The sequence below is a fragment of the Drosophila gunungcola genome, assembly GCF_025200985.1.
Source record: "Drosophila gunungcola strain Sukarami chromosome 3L unlocalized genomic scaffold, Dgunungcola_SK_2 000003F, whole genome shotgun sequence".
Classification (NCBI taxonomy): Eukaryota; Metazoa; Arthropoda; class Insecta; order Diptera; family Drosophilidae; genus Drosophila; species Drosophila gunungcola.
In genome coordinates, this window is record NW_026453179.1 from 2103099 (window position 1) to 2115308 (window position 12210).

Genomic DNA, 12210 nt, shown 5'->3' on the forward strand with positions numbered 1-12210 from the left:
GGTATTTGGAACCCCACCTTACAATAAAAATGACAACTCATTTTATCCAAGCGTTTGATTAATTATAAATAAATGACCTGAATTGAACCAACCTAATTGTATTATAATTAGTTTACTTAAATCACGCAAAAGAGCTTAACTTCTGATTAATGCTGTCTTTAATTGAGGTTTATTTTTACAGAGAATTACCGAGCTATGTTGCCTACTTTTAATGAATATGTTACGGTTTTCTTTGAGTGCTTGAAAAATTAAATCAAAAGGTGTCTAATAGTATGCAATAAAAAAAATAACGTCGCCTTTTGAAAGAAATCCAACGGACTTGTAGATTGTAAATATATTGTTGCATACTTTTAAGCACCTTTACAACTATATTCAAAACTCAAATAAATAACACTGTTCATTCTACTGCTTATAAAACTGTATTATTCTTAACTCGTGCATAGACTCTGCAATAAAGTTTATACAACGGCTTAGTGAAACTGCAAACACCATCTTAAACTTGTGCAGATTGTCAACCCTCTGAATCTCTACACCCAGGGCCCGCATATATATAGTCCCACTAGCTAATGGTCCGCAGCACTTCCCTCAACGTTGACATAAATCAAACATTTCGTCAGGATTACTTTCAAAAAATGTCACTGCCATAGCTGCTGTTGGCATTGACGGGGTTTAAGCGTTTGCTTAGTTTTTGTTTTCGCCAACGGGCCTCCGTCATTCAATCATCCTGGTTTGCGTTACACAGAATGTACGCCCCCATAATTGACGTTTACGCCGGCTTATCTTTAAGGAAATTCACCCAGCCAAACAGACGAACTGACAAGCTGGATCTGCCGCTTATTGGCCAAGTAAAGTGGGACGTTATGGCAAAATCAATAATGCAAAGGCTTTCAGCATATCGTGGGTGGAAATTAAAAAAAAAAACAATGTTACCACTTTTGCTGCGAACAATCCAATTATTGATGCACTGCAAGCGGCGTAAAATTTTTAATTAGGCCGGACAACAATGTAGCCCGTAAACTGATTCCATCCGAACGTAACCCATTCAAACCCGTCACTAGTTGGAAATTTCGTGTAACGCAATATGCAAATTAGAGGCTGGGGGCTGGGGGCTGGTGGCTACAAACCACGCCCACAGCCCGCGGGCGGGCACTCCCCTAATTGAACCACATTTTGGGGCTAATTGCAACAGCGTCCACAGCGACAACAGTCGAATTTCGAACACGCAGATTTTGTTGCTGTCTGCATCATTCTCTTTGGCTCCGGGGAAATCGAGAACCAGCATTCTGTGCATTTCATTTCAAAGTGGGCACTGTCAAAAATCCATGGAAATACGAGTCTGACAGCCATTTGCAGATTATACTGCGGGATTTAAATGTTGAATTTTAAAGTATACCAACGTTTGCTTGTTTTTCAGGCTTGTTTAATTTAACGAATCACTGAAGAGGTTAGGAAGAAGTATCATAAATCAATTGATTATTATTTCGTACTCTTTTTGTTAAATTAAACACCTTTCAGAACGCAAGACAATTATCCAAAAGCCACAGCACTATATTCCAATTTAATAAAAAAAAAAAAATTAATCAATTAAGCTCAATATGCATGGACCGAAAATAATCCACATTTGAGTCTTTTTTATAGGTAGTCTTATTAAATTTTTTTTTTATTTTTAATTAATTTGGTTTTTAATTATTCTGATTTTGATACACTTTGTGGTTTTCGTTAAACACTATTGTTAGCAATATGTTATAAAAAAGCTGTGCCATTCAATTCAATTGACACAAAAAGTAAAACTTGTATTAAAGCTTAAATTGAAAAATTAAACGTAAGCCTTAATCCAATAAAACTGTCAGTTCTGTACAAATTTTGCAAAAACTCCTGCCTGTATTTTTTTTTTATCCACTTAACCAAAACATTACATTTCAATATATTATGCATGGTTTTTAAAAGGGAAAAAATAATTGGTAATTGTAATTGTTTAAGCCACAAATTGGCCCATGCGTTAAATTACTCCTGTTTTCATCCGACAATGTCTAGTGGGTCGCATTAAAGTGTTAACCAAATCGATGTGAAACAGACCGCATAACACAGGAATTGAACTCGACGCGTGGAATATTTTTAATAATTAAAATTGTTTTATTCAAGAGTGATGCTAGTAATTATCACGAGCCATTTCGTTTCGGTAAAAATTGTATAAAGAAGGGTACTCATATTTTGTTTTAACTTGTTTGAGAAGTTTCATTTTGCATTATGTAATGCATTCAACATTTTTGGGATCCGCATGCGAAATATTGTCCAAAAAGTTGCTCCACATTGTTGCATCCAAGAGAAACATCAGAACAAATGCTGAATTCTTTCTGCATGGCCAAAGTTGAATAGCTAAAGTTTTACTGAACAGCAGGTGGGCGTGACAGCTGCCTTCCTGGTGGTCGTTGATTTAGCATTCGTTTGCATTTGTTTAAGCAAATGACGGCAGCATCAAAGAAAAAACTGTCAGGCGTCACAAAAATTGTACTCCAACATAAATTAATGCCGCATACTTTGTGTTTCCATTTAACTTTCGAGCTAATTAGTCCTGAATTTTGACGCGCACTATTATTTCCATAAATTTACCAAAATATTCGGCCTGGAAAAAGGTCCTGCGGTCGGCAGGGAAAATTCATAACATTAATTTGCATTTGTTCTAATTATGAGCTCAAGCAATTAGCAGCTAAAAACTTTTCCAAGGCAGCTGAGCAAAAACAATAAACGGAAAATCAAAACAAGCTTAGTGCAGACACCTTTTTTCGGGGAGGGGAATCCCTCAGAGAAACTGTCGAAAACTCAATCAGAAAACTTTCATCTAAGCCGGTTGGCAAAGTTGTTGTTGCTTCTGCTGATGCGGATGCGGGTGGGGGTGGGGCGGTATTTTCTCCCATCCATCCCACCTGGGTTGGTTCATTATTAACAAGTTTTCTATATGCAAATCAGCTACAGCACAGAACTTTCAATGAAAGCAAAACAAAGCAAAGGAGTAGACAATGTTTACCCACCCAAGGCCATTGAGCTTTTCCCCATCCTCCAGTTGTTTTTCATTTGGCTGCCAGTTTTCCATCAAAATGCGAAAGTAAGTGAAATTGATGAATGTTCTGGTGACAATGGAGTGCTTCAGTTGTCAATCGGGCTAATAAATGGATGCGAAGGTCAGGACTGAGAGTTGGCGACATTTATCAAGAAACTTCAATAAATTTAAAGCCGCAAAAAGATATTTCTTCATAAGTTCTCGCCCATAATCCCCTGCCCGGCTTATCTTTGTGACCTCTAAAGCTGGCCATTGATTTGTCAATGCCTGGTGTAAGCTATGGCTGATTTTTCTGGTTCTTCCTTCCTTCGTGGCCATAAATCAATCCATGGAGAATTTTGAAAGCATTAAAAGCATTACAAAGAGCAGCATTTCGTGGTTGCTGTATTTCTTGCGTGCTGCTGTCGCTGTCATGTCTTTGTCATGTTGAACAAAAGCCGCCTTGGAGGCAGCATTACGTATACGCCCTGTGGCCCAAAGCGGAGATATAAGGACCCACACATGCAAAGCGACATTTCCAGGCAGCCGAATGAATGCGAGAATGAATGACTGAACGGATGGGCAAAGGGAACGAGTACGTGGGAAACCTTAGGCCATCTTTTGTCTGCCCGCTTTTCCTCAGGCAGCTATGTTCTTTTCGCCAGCCATTTGATTGTTTTCCATGTATCTCCTTCTTACCAGCCAGCTAGCCAGCTACACTGTAAAAACTAAGCACAATTTTTAACAAAAAGTATCTAAACTAAACAGGGTATATTAAATTTGCCAAAAAAATAATAATAATTATGTTAGCACACGTTTCTAAAATGTTGTTTGTACCAGGGAAGTGATTACACAGACAAATAAATTAGCTAGAAACCAGGATAAACAAAATAATAAGAATATATATAAGTACTAGCTTCATAACCGTGAGGAGACCCCCAAATCCCTTGACGTAAGGATGGCATTGTTTCAGGTAGGAATTCTCATCATACTGCTCCTGCTCCTTTTTTGTTGGGGGGCGGAAAGCAAGCCTCTAACTTTCGCACTTTGGCTTCTTAATCTGCACTGTAAAATTTTGTAAAATGCCCACAACCGAGAAAGAGATGTAGCCCAATAAAATGCAACCCTCAAAAAAATTATCAATTTCGCGAAATGCTTTCAACATAAAGTAACCTCCGTTGTGAGAACTACCATCGTGTTGACGATTGTCAGCAAAAAAAAAGAGATGAAACCAAAGGCTAAGTTTTTCATCAGTTTCATAGGGAGCTATACCCAAGGTATTGTAAGAGATCACGGGAAGTTTTAGAAAGTTTTTATTCTCTATTTATCCGAGTCCTTTTTCTTTCGAAAAAGGATATTCTCCTTGATGAAATTTACACTCATATCTGGTTTGAATCGATTACACACAAAAAGGCGCATAGTTAAATTCATACTTATACTGAAAGAAAATAAATCTGAGCACCCTTCGATACTTTGCTTATATTTCCAATAAGTACAGTTTATATTTACAAAATATGTTTTGAAAATGTAAAGAAATTTTTGTTTCAGTCATAAAAACTATTGCGTATGGATTTATTGGCAAAACAAAAACACAAAGATATCAGCAAAAACCAAAATGACTTCACTTAAATAAATATTGAATGGAACATCTGTTTGGGTTTATTTCCGGGTCCCAAGGCCCACTTTTTGCAATACGCTAACAAATTTCAATAGAAACATGCTGCCATCAGGTGACACCATTCGCAATTATATTCGCGTGGCAACCATTTTAAGCTTAATTTGCAAAATACCTCTGAAACAATGGTTCGTTTTGGAAAACTGTTGGTGGTTCATTATATATTGATAGAGTAAATATAAACCACTCTGTCTATGTTACGTGTCAACCACGTATTTGTGGCCGTAAGAGTGGGTTTACATACATGCTAGATACCAACTTTCTTATTGTTCCTAAATTACTGATCAAAATGGCACGCAAATAACATAGCCACCAGTTCTAAGCTGATTTTTCTCAGTGCACTTTGTCAACGGAAACGAGCTCGTGTCAGACATCCTTGGGGCTTTTTTGCTCATTTATATGCATTCGGTCCAGAGGACACAACATCGGTGGATATTTGCTTAAGAGTGTAACATTATCGTTTCATATACGTAAGGTCAGCAAATGTCGTTGGCTAAGATTGGATTGCACATGTGGCATACACCATGTACCACAGGCATCAGGAGCAGAACCGAAACAAGCTTCATTTCGGTTTCGTTGGCGGGCAAAACAAGTTTGACAGCTCTCGGCCAACTGGACAACTGATAGATACAGATAAAGTAGCTTGAAGTTCTCGACTGCAGCCCGCCGAAGTTCATTGCCATCGCAGCAGAAGAAGGAAATCCGAGATATCAAGAGTGGGGATGTACATTTTATATGCGAGAGGATGCTGGGGCATTGAAAGTGAAGACGCAAATTGCTGTCTCTATCAGCGGGTCTGAACTTGCTGAACAAGTTTCGGTTCTATTCACTCGGATAAAAGTAAAACTTAAAAATATATATATATGTAGATGCTGGTCCCTCACTACAGAACTTTTCAAATGCATAAATCGAATGCATTCGTGCGAATTAAATAAAATGCCAGCTGCCCATATCCCATACCAAACCCACATAAATTGATGGCTGCTGCTGCTGCATCGTCACAAATAAAACATTCATTGGATTGACATTTTAAAATGCTTTCCATGTGCACGGGCTACCATAGAAACGAATTGATTGGGAATTGGAAATGGAAAATGGAAAATGGTCGAAAATATGACAATGGAAAATGTATCTTTGCCATTTGAAATGGCATTGAGTGACCGCTACAACGTCGGAATAGCGAAAAAAAATGTATTTAAAACTATGGTTTTACGCTTCCTGGTGGGACTATCAAATGTTAATTAGCCAAATGATGTTTTCAATTTATTTACGGAAGTGGCAAGCAGCACTTATTTAACAACCAATGTAGCAGCTGAGTGCAAAGCAAATATTTATTATTTTAAAAATATTTAATCGGATTATACTCGTTTAATTCTATCGGTAAATTGGAAGCATTTTCGTTCGCTTAAATACCAATGGATTTTAACTAAATCTAATTTCAAAATTTATCGATTTTTACTTAGCTTATTTTGTAGAGTGCAATTTTGCATATGTAAGGAAATGGAATGATTTAATTTTCTTAGCCATTTGATTAGAATTTCCCACCACATTAAGCGCTTCATTACGCCCACATTCATCGTTAGACGACGTGACATTTCAATTGGCCTGTGCCGGGGCCAAAAGACTACATAAATCCTCGCTGTTTAAACCCAGTTGGATGTCGTGGCCCCCTCACCTTGAACGCTTAACCCCCCGAAACTACAATGCGCATTCATATTCGCACTCGCATTCACATTCAGCGTAGCGATGCATTGCACGTACGGAAACCTTGCCGTAAAATGACGGCGAACTGGCAGCGCTAAAAAGTGTAAGAAAATCAGCAACTAAATGGCGCTAGATACGGAAGGAGAGGGATCCGGATCCTGTGTGGGTGACCTGGCACATTTCGCTACTTAAAGCCACAAAAGCCACACGCACACACACACTGCGAAGATGAGGCGACGTCTTTAGCACCGCCATTGTTGTTAATTTTGCAAGGCTGCCTGGCAACTTTGCGCCGGAAACGGAAACTAGGAGCACTTGGCTCGTCCTAGCTAATGTTTCCATGTGTGTCAGTGTGTGTGTGTGTGTGTGTCTGTGTGTTGGAGAATGTGGGCACGTTGGTATGTGAGCATTTACAGTTGAGTTATGGGCGCACATAAATAAAATGTCAGCGACAAAATGGCTGCCAAAGTTTCTGCGGAAATTACCTGAACTACGTCGTTGACACGAAATTGAGCCAGCAGCACTTTGACATTTTGTTCACCTTTGTTTTGCGTATCTGATCACGTAATTCCCTGCACTTTTCAATTGAATTAAATGTGGCCTAAGCCACTGAGCACGGGTTGATGAACCGCTAAGCCTACTGGAATTTCACGCAGACAACAACATGGTGTAAGCCCATTAGCCCTGTCAAAATCAGGTTAAAAAAGGTTCAACAAAGGCCGTAACCGCAGGCAAAAAAGGGTTCACTCTCATTCGGAACTTATCTATAAAATATTTACATTTTATTGCAAGTTTCAGAGTGTCTCTCTGGCTATATTTAAATTTTACATTAATCCTTTACTGGGTGTTTTTCCTTTTTTTTGAAAGGGTAAATATTTAGCCCTCCCACCCCAATTTGTATCACTTTCGGAACCCTTTTTTTTTTGTGGGGCAAAAGAAAATTGATTTCTGGCTTTTGTGTGCGGCGAATTTGTTTTTGATTCGAATAAATATGCAAATGTCTAGACAAATGCGGTGGTTCTGCGCAAATATTTATGCTAAAGGGTACTTTTAAGGCATTGCCCCAAAAGCAGCTGTGTGCACTCATCCGCATCGATTCCCATTTGGAGCATGTAATGCAATTGTTTGGCCCTTGTTTTACGCTGCACTGGCCAGGCCATTAAAATGGACAAAAAATAAGGAAGCTGGGCAGCATTCTTTGATATATACTTGCTTTCTTTTTGCCCAGCTTTGCCTTTTTCAATTTACGTCTACAATAATTCAGCAAAACGTTCAAATGGAGTGCAATAAATTCGCAACATCACGAAGTTGGGGGAAGGTGCCACGAACGGTTTACCCTCACATACAATATTTATACATAAAATGTAAACTTTCCCATTTCACTTTGTTTTACTTGCACTTTATAGCACACAATGGCAATTTATGTTACGCCATTCTCAACTCGGGCGTATTGAGTGTACTGTATATTAAATGTGGGTATGTAACTTTGGGGGTCTTTTGCTGGTCAGTGCAAAACAAATGCTGACAAGTGCAATTATCCCGGGCGGAGTTGGGTGGTAATGCCCTCTGCCCTCGTAATGAATGTAGTGCCAGCAAATGGCAATGTAAGTGCGGTCTATTCCACTCCGGAATCAGAGTGTTTCTGCTTGCCAAATGGTCAGTGACTTGGTAAGGGGATGAGGCTTAATCGTAGGTGGTAAGAGGTTCTGATTCCATTTAAGACCCGCGTGACATTTTGGTAAGTGGAAGAGCTTTATGACTAAAGCTATAGCTGACTGTGGCTTTTTCTGTGTGTTTACCCACTAACTTGGATGGAAATTATAAAGCGACAATAAAGAAAGTGTATCAATAAGCCATTTTAAGGCATTGTTAAAACATTAGTGGTATTAATAAGATACCAAATTAAGAATTTTTATCAAATGAAAGAACAGATAAACATTTATTGTATTACTTAAATAACATAGTTACTTTTTAAACATTTTCTTGTGTCAACATTATTCTTTAGTACAACAAAGACTTTTCCCGTCAATTGGAACTTAAGAAAACTATAATATTTTATTTCCACCTTGGGTAATCGTTAAATTACCCTGCAAGCAATTAAGTGCCAACATCCTACCTTGTCACCTGTCACTTCCTAAAACCATGTCTTAACATCACCCACTAGTTGCCATGCAATGCTCAAATGTTAGCATCCATAAAAGTTGGCTCCCGTTTTAGCGCCTGTGCAAAATGAATTTATGTCACCGGCACTTCATTTAAAGGCCCAAAACAAAAAGAAAACAAGGAAGAAGTAGAATAAACTCCAGTCACTACGCAGTCTAATATTACGAGCGATGCAAGCCACAACCCAGCAAGTTTGCGTCTTGTGTCTGACATTAAATTAATTTGTTGCGTACAACTTTGGCAGCAGCAAATAGTGCCCATGGGTGGCCTTGCTCCATCTCGGAAGAGCTATAGCTCCAATTCCGGCTCCAGTTGGGGATACCGGAAAACTTGTTAAAGACGAAAATAACAAGAAAAGTTTTAAATCATTCGCCAGTGCCAATGTCGCAAAAGTTCGGCCCGAAAAGAGAGCAGCCCGAAGAACAAAAACTAAAACGGAATAGGGAATGCGAATGCGAATAGGAAATGGGTGAATATAGAAACTTGAATGAAAGAAAGGCGTGTGTGTTATGGGTGTTGTAACTGCTAGCCTAGGCATTACACAAAATATAGTGGAAGGCGGGTCAAGGTTGTGTGGGTTCACCCAATATATACACACGAACACTTATATACCAAACCCAACATAGAATTATGGCAGAAATACAACCAGCGCACACAAAGCGAGGAAATCATTCGAGTACTAAATCTTTGCCTTAATAGTCAACGCTGAGGGAAATGTTTATTGCTGTTTGTACTTAGCCAGTAACCCAAATTGATAACAAAAATAAACTTTACCAGCTGTCCTCGGGCCAAGTTGCATTTGGATGTATGGAAAGCATCATTAGTGAATTGTATTTGCTTGTGGTTATCTTGTAAGCCAGCGGATTAGAAAAGTTTCAATTGATTCGCTTAATTTGGCATGAATCTCTGATTTGTTTACTATTTGGATTACTTATACCAGAAGATACTTATAGAAAATAGATTTTTAAATGCTAGTACTGTACAATCTTAAACTAATTTTATATAGCAAAAAAAATAGTATTTTTGATTTGAAAAGTATTTGCTTGATAATTTTTGTTATAAAAATAACTGTTTTAATTTAACCACAAAGTCACAAAACAAAATTCCTTAATTTCAGGAAAAATTCCTTAATTTAAAGTATAGTGGCTTTAAACAAACAAGACAATTTATAAGGATATATTTCTAAAATCAATTTTTTAGGGTTGTGTTAAGTGCAGGAGATATGATTTTGTTAAAGTAAAGTGTTTTTTTTATTTCGAAAAATAAAAAAAATTATTAAAATATTTTTAATGAACGAGTATTTTCCAGTCACTTAATCACAACTTTTTATTTTTGAAAAAAAGTACACTTTTTTCGGCGACTTAATTGCTTAACGCATCATTGACAAACTTGACCCAAATGGAGGTACGTCAAAGCCAACATATGGTCGTATACCTCCCAATATTTTTCTATTTCGCTTTCGATTGCCACACATTTCTGAGCCATTAGCTGCTACCCGACCAATTTGTTGATCGTTTGCGTAGCATATAGTACTCTTCAAGTTTGTTTTCGTACCTACTACACTCTGCCGCACATACGCACCTAACCACACACGCTTTACCATCGACTTTTCCGCCAGTTTTTCCTCCTCCGCTTTTTTAACATCCCCTCATTCCCGGTAACAACTTCATTAAAAGCTCGACACTGCAGCGGGGTAAACCAATTACGAGTTGGAAGGGGGTGCACACAAAATGTGATTAGAGTGCAATGCCGGGGCGGAAACAGCAGCTGCTCCTGCTGCAGAAAATGGCAGGAGAAGAAGCAGGAGCAGGAGCAGAAGCAGGACCAGAACGAACAGCAGGATGCAGCGGCGCCGCTCATTGCAGACACATAAACAATTTTACGAGCAACATTTCATAAGCAACAAAAAAACTAGGATGGAAGCTTGTTAAATGATTTAGGGCCAGTCCAGGGCCCAGAGTCCGGAGTCCAATGTCTGCTGTTCAGGGTCCAGGCAATATGCTGTGACATGCACTTAAATCAATTTACTTCTGCCATTTGGTCATGAGGAATCTCTCTTTTTCAACTGCTCACGAAAGTTGGCCAAGGAAACTATTAAATGGTGCGCATCGACATCACCATGTCCCGTGCACTCGCACTCCTTGTCATCCGGCCCCGGGTAGTAAATTAAATTTTACCCATAATAGAGTACTAACATCGTGGTGGTGGGAAAGTTGCCGGAACTGGCAAAAGTTGTGCATATTTTGAGAGACACATTTTCCCTTCCATATATATTCCTTATCCCATATCCCTCCAGTTTCTTCGAGGGACTGAAACATTGTTGTCTATATATACTTGTATGTGGAGTAGGGTTTGCTCCTTTGGCACATAGGTCTTTTGTTCTGCACGGCGGGTCATCGTGCAACTGCAGAAATTACCCAGCTTTCAGTAGCCGTCCTGCTATCGTCCATTTATTTACCCCTTTGTTTCGACCTCTTTTATTTCCTGCCGCTTCCTCTGCCACTGGCTGTCATGTGTCTTTCCATTACCAACTGCAACACTTCCTGTGCCATTGTCGGATGACTTTTGTATGGCTCACATGACGACGCCTGTTTTCCGGTTGCTCTCTTTGTTCCTCGCCCTAGAAGCTCGACGTAACCGCATTTTCCTGCACATTTTACACATTTTCCCAAGCACATTTAATTATGTACGCAAATTTCATTTGCATGTTGGACCAGTCACAGATTTTTGTCCCACACGCAGATAAGAAATTCAAATTGGGTTGGATTTGCAGAGGTTTTGATTGATTTCAAATTTTCAGTTCCAAAGAAAATTAATTAAGAAAAATGCGTTTTAAAAATTTTAAATTTGTTTTTTTTTTTTAAATGTGGTTTTTTATTAAAAACTGCATTGCAAATTTTAATTCTTTGTGTTTTAAATTGTTAGCTTACAACTTAATTAGACTTACTTAAATTTTCCCGACTTATCTTTGAAATTAAGTACAATAGGGGATTGTTCCGTGTTTTTTTTCCGTGCACATCCTGCTCTCTTATCCTTAATTTTCATAGAAAGCTCGGCTGAATCGGGTGTTAATTTAATCAGCCGGATGCGTTTAGTCATTTAAGGACGATTAGTGTCATTGAACCTGTTCTTTGTGTGGCAGGGAAGTGAAGTGTAAGGAGCACACATCTGATTAATTACCGACCCCGCGCATCTCATTGGACGCATATTACGCATACGCACTTGGCTACAAGATTGATGACACAGTGGCCATCCGGCCCCGCCCCCTTTTTGATTGATTGTGTTTGTCCTGTGCAGTATCCGACCGTCATCAGCCATGCAAGTCGCACATCCTTCAGCTATTCATCAACAGCTGCCCGTCTAATCATGGCCAGAATGTTTTCATTCTCCCTAGGGGTTTTCCTCTTTTTTTAATTTACCATTTTACGCTGTTTGTTTGCTGGGCATCGCATATGCTTTCCTCGATTTTCCCTTCCCCCTCCCCCCCTTGCCTTTCATCGCACTTGGTTTTCCGAGCACGTCGCTGTAAACAATTGCGCTGCCTCGAAACATTTTTGGCATTTGCCGCAACTATTTGTGACAGCCTGACGCCTGCGGCTCTGTTCGCAAGTTAATGCACTAAAAGCTGACG